Raw genomic sequence first — 16,141 nt, forward strand, 5'->3', positions numbered from 1 at the left:
CCCCCTCCCCCCCGCTGAGCAGCATCTGCCTCCTGAGGTCCTGAGCGCAGCCCTGAAAGCTCAGCCCCAGCCAGCCTCGTCGAACTTCACAGCTTGAGCTCATCTCTGATACAGTTTATACCTCCCAGATGCAAGTCTACTGAAAGAGCAGACATCTATCAAAACTGATCCTTAGGAGAGGGAGTGGTTAATTGGAGATAGAGTGATATCCAGCCTGAAATATGTAATAAGTGAGGATGTTAGTTATTCCCCGTCTTTTCTCGGTGAGAATAAGATGACCAGCTCCATCCTTTCCCCCAGAAGCATGTCTCAAAAATAGCCTCTGTTGTCAGTCTGGCATTCATGGGTAAGAGGCTGGACGGAGTCACTCAGGGATGCAGGATCAGGCCCAGCACCCCATGATCATGCTCCATCCAACACAGCCATTCTCCTGTCTTGGTATCTACTGACCAAGGGAGCTGAGAAAGCACCTTCATAAAGAGACCATTCTGCTGATGAGGAAGACAGGGAGAGATCTGGATTAGTAAGGCAAGGCAAATACTGTAGAGCTTATCTGAGAGCTTGCTTTTTGCCCTTGAAAGACATAATCCCTAATGTTATAAACTGTGGTTTGGCTCCCACGACAATTTTGCCCAGTGATTACTGCAAGAGTGCGTCTTGATCCGGACCAGTTTAACTGGAACCAGAACACAGCTGAAGGTGTTTGGAAATTACTTTCAATCTTCAACGCTCCAGAGACCTGGCTGGGAATGTAGCAAATAGATCAAGGAAATTAAAAGGAACATTGGGGTCACTACTAGAGGTCAGGCGAGAAAAAGAAGAGTTGACCCTGATTAATCAGAAACACGATGCTGTTGAGAAGAGAAAATATTTTGGGGTTTAAGACTCCTGGCAAACAACAGCAAAATACCAACAACTGCCATTGGCTGGATTTTTTCCTTCCAACCAAACCAGAGGAAATTCCTGAACTGACAATGAACAGGAACAATGAGTGAGTCAGTACCCTCAATGCCAGAAATTCTCTGGATTTCCTAGCCAGACTGATGTCTTTGGAAGGTCATAGAGATACAGAGATACATTTCTCTAAAACTTGGGGGTTGGAGATAAGCCAAGCCAAGACGCAGATAATGAATGCAGAAATATTCCAACTACCCATAAAACATCACATCTTTGGAGAGAGGGAAGACACACTTTCTCCTTCATTCTTTCCTTAATTGTTTGCTCATTTATGGCATTATGTTGCTATTAGTTTTATATGAAAGGTGCTCAGATGCTGTCTCTGATGATGGCCCTGTAAACCACCTAAAAAGAGCTGTGGGAGGATAATGTTAAGAAATCCCGACTATTAGTACTTTTAACCTGTCTACTCTGATTCCAAGAAGATTTTTTTCATTTTGTATAATGGGATCCTGGCAATACCTGTCACCAAAAATGTGTAAGAGCCAGAGGTGATATTAATATTGCTTTTTTCAAGACTGCTTATGCCTTGCTGTGCAACGCCCTGGCTGTATTCATGCTTACTTCTAATACTCATCAACATAATTGTGGATACAGTGTCGGGGTGTAGGGCTATTCTCAAAACCAGACGAAGTACAATCACATATAAAAATAAGTCTAATCAGTATAATTGGCATCAGGGTTCAAAACTCAGCCTGCTAGTGGCTTGTGTTGAGTTCGGGCGGACCAGTTTACCTTCTGCACCTAAGGATGGCACAGATACACGTTGACATACTGACACCAGCTCATTAAGTGCTCCTTAAGTGATGTAAGCCCAGGAAGCGAGGCAGAAGTGGGCAGCCAGAGGAGAATGTGATCTTTAAATCCTAATGGGAGTCTGTCCTCTGGGCAAAACATTTTTATTTTTTTTTTTACCATGCGTTACTCATCTGTTTACTTGCTATTAATTTAAATAGAAAACTGTGAACATTATCTATGGGACATTTTTTCCCCTGGTAGCCATAAAGTCCCTAAAATCCCAGTTCCCAGTCCTGATCTCACACTGTTAATACCATTACTAAACACACACACACGACAGATAGAGGCTCTGAAGATATCCAGACACACAAAGCCGATACACAACGTGATATTATTACTGGCATGCTGCGAATCTCATTACTTTCAGCAAGTATCAATGGAGAAGTGACCTCCTTGCAATGCGAACACAACCAGAAACCACAGCCCTCAGGCCCTTTTTCAAATTGAAATTTCCTAATCTCACACTACTGTACCAAACACACAAATATGCAACAATGGATGGAAAGAAAATAAGTCTTCTCTGTATGAGCGTTGGATTAGAAAGGAATGGCTGGAAAACCTAAATTGTAGTAGAAGAACATTCCAGCTTGGGGATCTGATGACACTGGAGCTGAGCTCTGCTCCTGTGGTTTACAGTACCACCAGACTGGATAACCTTGCACTGAAACGGCTTCATCTGCATTATCCGTGTGTTATTTCCCTCCACCATAATCAGAGCAGCTACTGTTATCGTTAGATAAAGATGAAAAGTTAACCTGGGAAAAACAAGGCCATTCTATTATTATTATTTGTTTATATCTAAAATTTCAAAGGGTACAGTGGGAGCAGAAGATATCCTCTGGAACACATTGTCAGGAACTGCAAGTTGATACAGATGTATTGATTTAATCAGCCTGTATGACACCATTTATTTATGCAAAACATCTGTGACAAAAATGTGGTACTTTGAAGGCACAGTGATACGCGCCTGGTCTTGTCTTGCACATGGAAATGTGTGATAAGAGCATCCACGTAGTTTGGAAGGGTCTGTTTTAGGGCATATTTGCTATATGTACCGCCTATATTCATGTTATGCAGGGTAGCTCAAAGCCCAGGGAGGCTATAAAAGCCTTTTCAAGGACTGCAGTAAATTTTAGATATGAATTCAAAATCGCAATCCAGCGCCCCAGATTGAAATGGGCAAAGAAACCGGAAAGTCTAAATGTTAAAAAAATGGAAAAAATTAAAGAGTGTATTTTTCTGGTATATATTAGATACAAATTAAAGAGTTTTTTAATCCATGGGAAGACAAAACTTGTCTGCAAATTTAAGAGATTGCATGATTGAAAAGAATATGGGATTGTCATCTCTTAAACAACAGTATGAGAAAATATTTGGAGTTCATACGTACACCAGCAAAAGTTTACATGATAAATCAGTAGCTTGAGTGCTTCCAGAATACTAGTACATATGAATGTGTTGAAACTATTGTTTCTGTTGTCTTTTTAATGCTACTGGGAAGCTTTTTGTGGTAAAGCAATAGAGTCATTGCCAGCTACATTATTACAGTCTCAGTCTAACATCTGCAATTACTATGGAGTAAACGGTTCGCATCCCATATGAAATATAAAAAAAATGAGGAACAGATTTCACTATTATTCTCTCTCTCTGCGAATTCTGTGACATTTTTTACTGTTTAATCGTGCCTGGGCAGTTTAAAGGTCTGGGAGAAAAGGAAGCCAAAGTGGTCATTTACAATTAGTGATGGCTAAACATAAAAAAAAAAAAAATTTAAAAAAAATTGGTGGTTTAGAAAAATGTTAGAAGAGTTCAGATGATTATCAGAAATCTATGGAAACTCTGTCTAGAAATCAGACTTTATTGGATTCCCCTTCTCTATCTTGTTCAGCCCAAGGTGCTGGTTCTCCCTTTCCATGCAGTTCACAGCCTGGCACTCTTGTGTTTCTCTCTCCCGTGACCAAGCACCTACCCCTACAGCTGTCCACTCTTAACAGCACCATCCCTCACCCCACTTCTTACATTTTCTTTCTCACACCCTGTTCCTCAGAGCTGGGAAGAGATCCTACCATAAATATCCACCCAGCCAGCTTATTTCCTTGCTTCAAAGCTCTCCTTTAACATTTTCTTCTGCCACAGTGCCTACAAAGAACAATAAAATCCATAAAAAGTTGGGCTTCCTGGAGTGAGGAAATAATTTTGCCAATATTTCTGACCAATACCGACTTGCCTCTTTCTCTGTGCTGGCTGTCTTTGAAGGAAGGCCTTCGGTGTGGTTGCTCAGAGTGCAAAGGGCACTAAGTATGCCAAAAATTCATCCTTCGTCCTATTTTAGGTGCCTTTAGGTGCCTCTCTGTTGCACAACGTGTCTGAGAAGCTGGACCTCGTGATGAAGACCTCATCCATGCTGGGATGGTTGGGGCCATTCAGTGACAGGCATGGTGCTTGCACTCACTTCTTCTGGCACATCATGGCCTTGAGGCAAGGTTTTATTTGTGGGAAAGCCCTAGCCAACTAGGGTGGATTCCAGCCTTTAAAAAAAATATATGAAAAAAATGCTTTTATGGAGCTGCCAAGATGCGTGTTTCTTCTGCGTTGCCATTGCAACCCCGGATAGGCATTAGACAGCAAGTCCTTGACGCAATGCAGTAAGCCCTGATTCCATACTGGATATTTCTAATGCCAAAAACTACTCCAGAAGTAGCCAGTGCAGGCCTTAATACGCACAGGATTTCCAAAATGCTTTCACATCTTCAAAGCGCTATGCAAACAGGAGCTAATTAAACTTTAATTAATGTCTTGACAGGTAAAAGGTTTTTCATTTTGCTTTTAGCTAATGCTCATTCATCGCCAATAGAAATCACCTAAGACCCCAACCAAAACACTCTCAGGATAAACAGACTCTGATTTGCTGCATACATTTAGCTAAGAGCTGAGTGAACACTTTTTTGTGAATGTATTTACTTATACTTTTTTTTTCTAAATATTATTTCCTTTTTTTTTCCATGCACGAAGATAAATAAATAGCAAGTTGGAATGAAATGACAGAATATATGTAAAACAGAGGGGAAAGGTTAAATACCAAAGTGAAATTGGGCATTAAAACAAAAGTCCATTCTCAGGGTGTAAACGAAGTGTCCGATCTTTTCATCAAAAGTGTTTACAGCTTATTTTTGTAATATGAGTCTAAGTGGATAATGTAGCACACAGCATGGGTCTGTGCATAAATACGATCCTGTTTATGATTTTAAAAATCATAACATTCTTTGAAATATGAAAATCCTGAGTCTTGATACAATCCATATTATTGAACTGACGCCAGCTACCTATATGCATTTGATTAGCTTGCAGCAATCCAGGGATTTGATAAAGACCTGTCTTAAGAGCATAGCCTTCATAAGGTGGCAATGAAATGACACAAACTGTGCAGTGATTCAAAAAGGTGCTGAGTGCTTCCTCCTTCCCTGCTTAAGCTTCAGTGGAAATGCTCAGTCTTCAGGTTCTTTGGAAAATCAGGTCATTTAAGCCCAAAGAGATGATTTTCAGAAGCAAGCAGTGACTTAGAAACTCAAGGATCTCAAAGTAAAATCTTGATCTTGCTGACATTAGCAAGAAAAGGTCCCGGTGCTCAGAGGACCTCCAAAATCTCATCTGCCCATCTGCTTTTTTTTTATCCAACATCTTCCATTTGTTCATGGCCAAAATCAAATCACAGCGCAACAGGTTTGTTGAAGGCCTGTCCTGTTGGAAGAGAAACCCCAAGGACACCTCAGTTAGACGGTCTTACACCCTGCAAGTAAGACAGCACACCGTGGCCCATGAAGTAGTGTAGACGTCCTTGCTCTCTGACTCCTGTAGTAGAAGCGGTTTTGTGGCAGGAACACGGGCCCCAGTGCCAGGTAGGAACTCCATGTTATGTGGCCTCCTGCCAGCTCTAAACGGCTTCCAGTAAGACAGGTAGGCCATATGGTCGTGTGGACATACCCCGGTACATATGGACTCCACCTCTGGTTTGGGTGTACTACAAAGACAACACGGGAATTGGTGCCCACATTCGGGCACCTCATTGGGAATTCTGGTCAAATACCACTTCAAGAAAACTGGACCTGGCCCAGCTTGTCCTTGTGCTGGGAATGTAAACGATGCTTCTTCCCTCTTTTATCACACTTCTTGTGTTTTCCCAACTACAGCACATCGGTGGTGTGTTCTGGCAGGATTTGCTGAGAAATATTTTGAAACCCTGGAAGGAGAGAGGACGCAGCCATAAGCTCTCAGAAACCCGTGTTCGTTTGTGACTGAGAGCTTTTTGGATACACTCACTGCATTTTTAATAATGAGACCATTGGCAGAACTTTCTAAAATCGTTGGTCTCCTGCACCAGAAAACAAAGAGAGCCAAACCCTTTCCATTGAGTGTGTTGTTGATTGTTCTTGTTTCTTGCTTTGCTACAGGAAGCATTAGAAGCCAGTATCTTTTATAACTGGGAACCAAGCAGCTTTCCCACATCTCCTCGATGTTTTGTTCAGAGCAATTTATACAAAAAGTTTTGCAAATTCTGATCAAGTTTACCATTAGGACCAATTCTTGTTACTTATTCAACATTTTCCTATGTTTAATGAAATCTGATTTCTCCTAAATTTCTTGTAGGCCAATCAAACAATTTCTTTCCTTTCCTAGTGGTTTGCAGCCCTCATATACATGCAGACAGTTATCATATCCTCTCTTAGTCATAATTTGGCCAACTTACACATATTTAGATCTTTTAATCTTTTCTCATAAGCCAGTCCCCTTTGGCTCTTCGTATTTTTTATTACTGTTTTTTTCCTTTTTCCTTTTTCCCCCCTGCTCTGTGCTCTCTCTGTGCTGTTGATATGTTGCTGAGGTTCCCTGAAAGGAATAACATTCGAGAAATTAGACAATCACCATTACCACACTTTAGAAAACTGTTCCTCTCTTGTTGATTAAGCTTCAGCTCTCTTGATGGAGTCCCCACAGTGACAAGTTTTCCACTGCCATATCATACAGCCAGCAGAGATCCAATGTGCTGCCCTGTTGGTGGTCACATAGTTACTCCTGCATGCGCGTAGGCTCTTTCTGCTGGAGATGACTTAGCTGGAGTTATTGAGGGCTTGCCTGTAGTTCAGCTCCAGTGTTTTTCACAAGTGTTTTCCATCCATCTGCAAAAGCAATGAGCATTTTGTTTGCTGTGTCTTCCAGTTTATTCATGAAGAAATTAAATAAAGTTAGGCTGAACTCATTTTCCTCTCCAAACAGAACCTCCTTCAGCTCCTCAAACCTGATGTGTCGAAATTTATCTTAGTTTATGGTATTTCAGCCAATGCAGAGACCACAGACAAGTACTTATGTCCAGGCCAGATTGAGTCAATCTTTCAAATAAGATTTTATGAGACTATCAAACGCTTCACTAAAATACAGATGCAGTTGCCCAGAACCCAAAGTAGCTATTTTAAACTGCCTGGCCAGGCAATTAAATTTGGAGTAGCTGGTCACAAGAGTGTCAATACCTCTTATGGAGGTCCTCTGCTAGTTTAGACCCAAAAGTAATGTTTTTAAACTAGCTTTCCCCCCTGCTAAAACGTTCTGAGCTCCAACTGCTGTATGAGCACATCAGAGTTGTTTAGTAAGAGGAGAAAATCTGGGCACACCTCCTTGACCGGAGACATCTAACCATTGCTCCCGTGATATTGAGATGCAAAGCCAAAGTGAGCCTAGACACCACATCAACCTTGTTAGTGTCCTGCTGTGCAGGACTAGCTAAATCACTTTGTCTCTTGGTTGCTCTGCCACAGGTATGTGGTGTCAAGACTGGCAGAGGGAGTTGATGTCCACCCACGTGGACATGCCCCTATAACACCTGTGAGTTGCTCTGGGTCATCTTAGCCCAGTGCAGAGGAAACTAGGAAACGAGAAAGGAGAAGTCCAAGACCTGAGGCCGCTACGCGTTGCCTTGTCATCACCTGACTTAATAGTTAACATTATTATTAAATTTAAGAGAGAACATAAGGAATGCATTTGTCTGGAATTACTTATCACTTCAAAGTCTAGGCTCACAAGAAGAAGATAGGAACAGCTTTAGCAGGTCAGACTGGAAGTCCATGCCAAGTAACCTCCTATCTGCACCAGTAGTGAGAGCCCAGGAAAGAGTACAAATGTAGGTCAGTTCTACAGTGATACTTCCCCCAAAATACTTGCCCAACCTACAGTGGTTTCTGGCTCAGGCACTTTCTGAACCAGACGTGGCGTCTTTCTGTTTAATACAAAACCCAGATGGATTTTAAAAACCTCCGATGAGTTTTTCTTTCGTGAATGTATCCAGTAAACTTTTAGCACTCCCAGTATCCTGTGGCAAGGAGTTCCACAAGATGACTAAGCATGGTGTCAAGGATTGCTCCTTCTCGGTTTAAACTGCCAGCTACCAGCTTCATTTCATGCTTCTGAGTTTTTGTGTTAGAAGAAAAAACAGCGAACAGCTGCTTGCTATTCTCTCCTTGTCATTCATAATTTCTGAGAACTCCATCATATCCTCTCAGTCATCTTTTCTCTGGCTGAAGAAACCTAGTCCATTTCATCGTTCTCGCACTGAAGCCTTTCTAAGTCTTTAATTATCCTTGGCGCCCTCCTCTAAGCCTGTTCCAGTTTGACTGCTTCCTTTAGGAGCTGGAAGATTTCCGGTATTTCAGGTGGAGATGCACCAAAGATTTATAAAATAACACCACTTTTTTGAATTATTATTTTTATATATTCTTCATTTCTTTCTTAATAATTTCTAACATGCACTTTGCTTTCCGACAGCTACAAATAGAATCTATTTCACAGGGTAATCACTATTATAGAATTCTCCATTATAGCTCTAACTCTTCTCAATGATTGGAGTTAGTTTAGAATATAACAGAGTTAGAGTTAGTTTAGAGGATTTCCAGGACCCTCCTCTCCCATGTACACCACTTGACATTTATCTGCCCTGAATTTTACCTGATGTTTTATCACTCAGCAATGCACTTCCAGATGGATTTTTGGCACCCATCACAGCCAGGCTTCATCTTTAGCCCTTGAATAATTTAGTACTATCAGCAGCGTGTTCTCATCGGTCTGTCTCCTTTCTCATATTATGACTTCTTTTCAATTTTTCCTAGGAATGATGCTAGATCCCAATCAATCTGTCGAGTGGAATGACCCATACAGATCTGTAGCATTAGCGACTGCTGAACTGCCTTGGAAAGCATCTTTCCCTGCTAGGATGAGTGATGTGGGAAGAGAAGTAGAAAGAAATTTCCTCTTATTCCTGGAAATAAATTACAATTGTTCTTAAAGTCTGCAGACGTCTGGCTATTACATCATCTGAGGCTCTGGTGTTTCTAGCTAACAATCACTAACAAAGGATATGTATTTCCTTCAAGGAATTTCACCATTTACACATCTGATGTTAATTCTTGTTGGGCCAAAACAAGAATAGGAATAAGTGACTTTTTCAGTTTATGTTTACTTTTTCCCAGGCCACAAAACATCCATTGACTATGAAACTTAAATTTACTGCATAACAAATGCCTGCTTTCGTAATAAGTTAATAAAGCTGTTTCATAAATAACAGCACGAGAAGCTACAGATGCCGACCTAAGTAAAAAAAAATAAATACAAGAAACACTCGGTTTTAATCTGATTCTTTATTAAATATTTATCACAGTATCTGAGAGCTGAAGAAATTTGGTTCTCCCCAGTTGGTCATTCTCAGATGTTGAAGTCAGCAAAGAGATGGCAAGAGGGACGTCTCGTGCCTCCAGGGAGTTATAAATCACACTTTGAGACTGCAATTGGGTTGTTTGCTCCTATTTCCCCATCCCTGAGACAGGGAGGATGTTTCTTTGCTCACTTACATGGGAGAAAGCATTAATTTAGAAAGCGTCGTGGAAAACACAGAAACCTGGACCAACAGTAGCCCTGCCCAAGCATGGGGGTTATAAATAAAATGAGCCAGGAGCAAATCCCCGGCCCTGGGGTGGCAGGGCTTGCAGCCCCAGAGCGTGCGAGCCATTGGGATGGTCCCTGGGATCCAGGCATTGCCTGGGATCGCTGCTCAGACCCACACGTCCACTCGCCCCACCTTGCACATCAGTCGCGGCAGATTTTTCTTGATGGGCAGAAAGCGTGGCTGAGCAAATATGCACATTGGGCCAGGAAGGGGAATCAAACGCGATGTTGATTACTATCTAAATATTGCCCCCTTTGAAGTGAGCAGGTCTGTGTTTGGGGAGGATCGAATACTCTTTTCTCACAGTTTGAGGCTCATCATGAGTTATTTTGTGTTCTTGCTATTGGGAACGTTATTTCATTACAGCCTCTTGCAAAGGGCTAAATAAGGTAAAGGGCAGGGGAAGGCGTTAAGATACAGACGCCCTATGGTCGGTAGCCTGCTGTCTGGCCGAAAAATGCCTACAGGATAGCACAACACGGCCATCAGCTGTCTTCCAGGGCAACTGCTGGGTGGGGAGGGCAGGAGGGTCAGGCTGCCTTCGGTGTCCCCTTCTGCACTGCCCCTGGTCAGGCAGCACCAAGAAGGGGTCCAGACGGCAGCGAAAGAATATGGGTGGGATCACTGTCCAGTGCACCATCCCTCCTTGCTCCTTTATTGAGTTCAAAAAGCTGAGATTTGAGCCTTGTTCCTGCCTGGGAAGGCTTTATTCTTTTCCTTTCTCCATCTGGCAAACAGTAGGGTAATAAAGTCAGGACAAGTGGACTTGCACGCATGAGGAATCTGGTCAATGTTGCATTCAATCCCTGCCACACATGCACAGTGCCCTGTATTTAAAGGGTGTATTTTGGAAATAAGCCTCCTTTTTTCTACCGTTTATTCAAATTCTCTTTTTTTTCCTTAAGCATCTGTTACAGCGAAAAGTCAGTGGGTGTCAGTGTCATTCAGGATCAGGCCGGGACAAGCAGGGCTCTCCTACGTCAGTGCTTTTCAGGGTTTTACCACATTTGGATGCAGCATGGAGTCAGAGATCTGGGATGAATTGTTCTTCCGAATCTTCTTTTTGTGCCACTGAGATATAAAACAGAAAGCATCAGCTTGCAATAAATTCACAGATGTGTTAAGTAACACACAATGGAGGTCCTTTCAGCAAACTGTCAAAAGGAAAAGACTGCACTGGGAGTAGGAAAGGGCAGGCTGCCCCTCTGCCGAATTTGGCAGATCGGATTTTACATCTGCTCCCCACCCTATTACAACCTCATTTATCTGCTTCATCCCCATCCCCTGTCCTGCCTCGGCTGCACACAGTGGCTCTGCTAAGGCACCCGTAAGGAGAAGGGGCTTCAACCTCTCCAGGGGTGCTGGAGCTGCAAAGACAACGCCAGTGCTGAGGAAAGTTTCTGCGAGTTTAAGGGTTTTGGCAGGTATCATAACAAAAAGGAGGGAAGCTTTCTGCTCATGCAGGGACCGTTTTCTTAACCACAAATAAATCAGATATTTGGCATTTTCTGAGTTGCCGCCCTCCAGAAAGAACAACGTATTGCTGGCTGTGTCGGAATCAAGTGTAATGGACAGAGGGAAGAAAAAGGAGAGAGCTATGGCTCCAAGCCTGCAGTAAACATTTCCATGCCATGCTGAAGACCTGGGCTGGTATGCCCTCAGCAGAGCTACTGAAAGATATGTTTTTTATGGCCAGAGATCATTTTCTTCTGAATATGAAACCCCAGAGATAAAAAGGTCTTTATTTACAAGTGTTGGAGCAGAGAGGTTGCAAACTGCATCCCTGAGCCAGCAAAGGTTTCTGTGCTGGGATGGGAGCCGAGTGGGAAGCCAGTGGTGCTGGGTATGCTATTGGGAATGGTCCACCACACTTTGCCCCTGGCACTTCTGGCCTTTTTTTCACTTTTTGCCACTGGGAGCCTGTGAATTATCCCCGCATAAAGCCATAGAAAGAACAGTAATTAAGTAGAATCCAACTTTTCACGTATGCCATGCAAGCTTGATCCTCAACCATCTCTTCAAATGATTTTTTAGGGTGGTCCACCTGACTTGGAAAGTTATGGGGCACAGATCAGGCGCTCAGGGAGAGGAATGCTGCGGTGCCCTCTCCCCTTGCGCAAGCAGCCATCAGACCCTCCATGTAGCCCCGGTTGTCCAAGCTGGCAAAGCCCAGAATCTTTCTGGGCTCATAAACAGCGTTATCTATATAGCATGGGCAAACAAGTGCACCAACAGATTCTGGTTTGGGGCATTTAAACAGGAGTCACGTTTTTAAAGCTTTCTGTCTGAAAAATGATCTGAAGGAGGTTCCTTATACGAGTGAAGCTCTATGACAGGAGCCTTCCTCCAATTATTCCTACATACTGGGACAACAAATATGTCTAGCTGGGAGCCTTGCCACTTCACTTCCTTCCATGTAGAAATAAGGGAAAGGCTGAGAACCGAGGTTGTGAATCCCTGCTGTACCCCTGTAAAGTAATAATAGCAGCATCAGTAATAGCTCTTAAATCAGGAGGACTTGCTGCAGCTTGCTCCCACGAGGCTTGCATGACAGCATTTAACGTTCACGGGAATGACATGTTCCCAGCAAGAACATTCTCATTTGCATTATGGCAGGACATGGAGACCCAAGTTAGACTTTAAGTGTTGAGCAAACCTGATGTGACAACATAGTCCTTGTTTCCATACTATGTTTAGTCTAAGCTAACCTTTTTCAGACCCTCCTCCCTGCTCCGAATGAAAGCTTTGTGGAAAGGCACGCGCAATGCAACAGCAAGGAATAAAAGTATAGAAGCAGGAGAGAAAAGGAGGTAAAAAGCACTTGAACCTTCAGTGACTCCAGAATTCCTGTAAGCCCTCAGACTTCTCAGTTTTCTAATAAAGGTAACGAGATTTCAGGCTACTCTATTAATTACCAGAATGTGGAATGAAGTTTTGTATGAGTAACATCATTGTCTATTTTCAAAAAATAATAAAATCTAAGTCGGGTTAAAAATTCATTATGTTTTTCTATGCAAACACTATGCCAAAGCACAGTGTTTTGTTATTACATGGGTGAGAAATAAGCTGACGTGTGTTGTGTTAGCCACAAAGCCAGTGATAAGTCCAAAGTACATGGAGGAAGATATCATTATCAGACCAAACTACACTCTCCAACTACAGTCTAAACTATTCCATGGGTAACTATTCCTGATTTTGCAAAATGATAAAATTCATGTTCTTATGAAAGTACAGCCTCCAGTTTGTAAGGAGTCCAGTGTTCAGTTCCAAATCCCTTTACAGCAGATCGAAATGACTCATTAACTTCAACATGGCTTGGATCAGTCTCCTATCTGGGAAACTCCTTAAAGCAACGATGAGATTTTACATATGTACTATCTACAGAATTAATCTTAGTGTTTTATTTGTATACTCATGTAGGTAAAAGTTGAAAAGTAAGGAAGCTGATCTATTCCCAGGAGATGGAAAAATAAGGAGAAAACTGTATCCTAATAGAAAACAATTAATTCTCCTTGTGGGATGAACATTTCAAAGCAGAGGAGCAACCTAAGGCACTTAATGGTTTTAGGAGCACAAATCCCACAAGGGATAATAGGACTTTGCTTTTAATTTAGCTATATACCTTTAAAAATGCTTCCATTAATTATAAAGCAGTTCTTATGGGTATGAAGTGTGCATAGTAGGTATACACGGAGGAAGGATAATGTGCTATACTCATTAAAACAACCAGAAAATATTATGCATTTTAAAGAAATAATTCAGTATGTTTTCTTTATGTTCAGCTTGCAGGTTACCTAGCAATCATTTTAACTACAGGAAATTATAAGATTATTTTTTCTAGGGTTATTTTTTTTGTTGTTTTTTATAAAACAAAATAGAAAATTAAGGTATATATCTTTTACTGCAAGAAATATGCCATTAAATATAGTAATGTTGTACAAATTACAGACAACTAAAAGTAGGATCATAATAAAATATAATGAATAAGTTTCTGCTTTTCATAAATATGTATGATGTAACGTAGAAAAAGGTTTTCACTATTAATGATTTTTTAAAGTACTATACTGTGATTTTAAAATGGAACCGGTATCTGCAACCTCGGCAGTAATATAATACCTTTACTAGTGTTTGTATCACTATAACGCAGTGGCTGTTAATGTTATTTTGTACTGAGAAGAATATTTTATAATGTTCAATTTCTATATTGTGGCTGTTAATATAGTCTTTGATTTACGACCAATTTTGTTTTTCAGGTCGGGAGTTCTGTGTTTCAGAGAAATATTTTGCCAAGGTTGTTATTCAGTTTTTAAATTCCATTTCAATGTTAATGTATTTTTAAGAAGTGAAGCTAAAGAACAGAAATAGCACATATTTTTTGAAAACTATACAGCCTTGTATAGTTTTCATATATAGCCTAACATTCATCATCATCTCCCTGCTGCTTTATAACCACTAATGTTATTATTCCCTTCTTTTTTTTTTGCTAGGTAGAAATATTAATGAGACATCATTTCCCTGCTTTTGTAAAAACCTCTCTCATGTTGCTTGTTCAGTGGATAAAAACTCAAAAGTCAAGAAGTAGCGAGACCACCACTGAAATCCCATACACTGGCTTTCAGCTCCGTAAACTCACAAAACAAGCTTCACGTTTCACCCTTGTTCCCTGGTTTTGCTTTAAGCTGCACTGAATTTCAGAAGCAAAAATTCTTCCCATCCCGCACTTTCACCATCAAAGGATCCAATACGTTACGACTGAGGCAGATCGCAAAAAAACCCACAAACAAACAACCGGGCAAACTGATTAAACACCAGCGAAAAAAAGTTCTTAGACATCAGATTTCCTGAGCTTTTTCCCCTCTCTCGCTGCACTACTTACTTGTAATTACGTCTGGGGCCATTCCTTCCTATTCCACAGGATAAACTGGAATATACTGCTCGGCAGTTTTGTCTCTAGCTCTTTAAACACTGGAGACCTTATAAGCAAACAACCTTTTTTTCTGCCTGTTATGAAATTTTAATGATCTTCCAAGGCTCTCAAAATCAAACCAACTTTCTTCCCTCCCCCTGCCCCAACAACTTGGCTTCTTTATACCTTTTGTTTCAGAACTGTGCCCAAACTAAATATACTAAACCAGGAGGGAACTATAGCTTTAAAAGAAGGGTTAAAGTGGCCCTTGTTTTCCCACGTCTCTTCCCGTTCCTGGTAAACTGCAGGATTACGCTTGGGGAGCGTCGGAAAAAGCAGGTTGGGGAGTGGAAACTGGAGCAGAGATGCGGTCTCTGGACAGAGAGTCCTCAAAAAGGGGTTTCAGAGAGGGGACGAGAGTGCCAGCGCCGGCGTACGCCAAACAGCTTTGTGATGGATGTGTTTATCCTTAAAACTAAGCTCCCATTCAACGCCGCAATAGCTGGCCTTGGGCAGGCGGGCGGCAGGAGAAGTGCGCTGGGCGAAGACGGGGTGGATGTTAAGGCGCCTTGTTTGAGCGCTCCCTGATGTGTCAGTGCAACCGTTTATACTAAAGGTGATCTGTAAGGATCGCCCCAAGGGATCCCCAAAGGGCTTTATTTTGCTGGGAGAGAGGACAACCTCCCTCCGCAGCCTTTCCCCACCTCTGGGCATGGTTGGACTCAAAGGACCGCAATGTACTAACAGGGAAGCTACGAGGTGATGATAAATGCCGTAAAATAAGTAAAATGCCTGGTTAGTCCCAGTTGCCGGAATGTATTTTCTCAACTCAGTACTTGCCTAGAGATCACAGGTAGTGCCCTGAACTCCGCCAAAGGTATGTTTGCAGTTTTTGCCGATCCCCTTCACCTCAATACCTCCAATTTCATAGTATTCGACTCCTCTATAACACCTCCTGCTCCCAATCCTGTGTGGCTCGGATGTAGATGGAAATTACAGACCATCTGAGCATTCCCTAATTTATGCCAAATGCTTTTAGCCAGAGGAGCCATTTGGAGAGCTGGCTGGGAATCCTTAAAATGCTGTTTCGGACCCCTGAGATACAGCAACGCAGTCATTACAAATAGAGTTAGCAGGTTGCAGCCCAAATTGCTTCACTTCAAAACGTGATGTCTGAAGAGCACCAGCACAAAACGTGACCTGACTGGAGGCTGGTAGGAGCTAAACGTCACCGCAACAACCCGTGGAGCCCTCTCTGCTTCCAAAGGCAGGTTTTGGAGAATGGTGATGTGCAATACTTGGTGTGATTAATAGAGATGTGGGAAGCGTGGTAGGAATTTCAGGAGTGTTGTTGTCTCAAGATGAGGAGATCTGAATTAACCGCGCTTGGTTCCAGAGGAGGAAGATGTTTGGTGGCTGTCCTATCCCCGTTTTATTGTCCTCATCAGTCCATTGGTGTATGGATGGGAGAGAAGAGAAGAAATAGGTATAAGAAC

Source organism: Haliaeetus leucocephalus, unplaced genomic scaffold (assembly GCF_000737465.1).
Source record: "Haliaeetus leucocephalus isolate CR32 unplaced genomic scaffold, Haliaeetus_leucocephalus-4.0 Scaffold668, whole genome shotgun sequence".
NCBI classification, from domain to species: Eukaryota; Metazoa; Chordata; class Aves; order Accipitriformes; family Accipitridae; genus Haliaeetus; species Haliaeetus leucocephalus.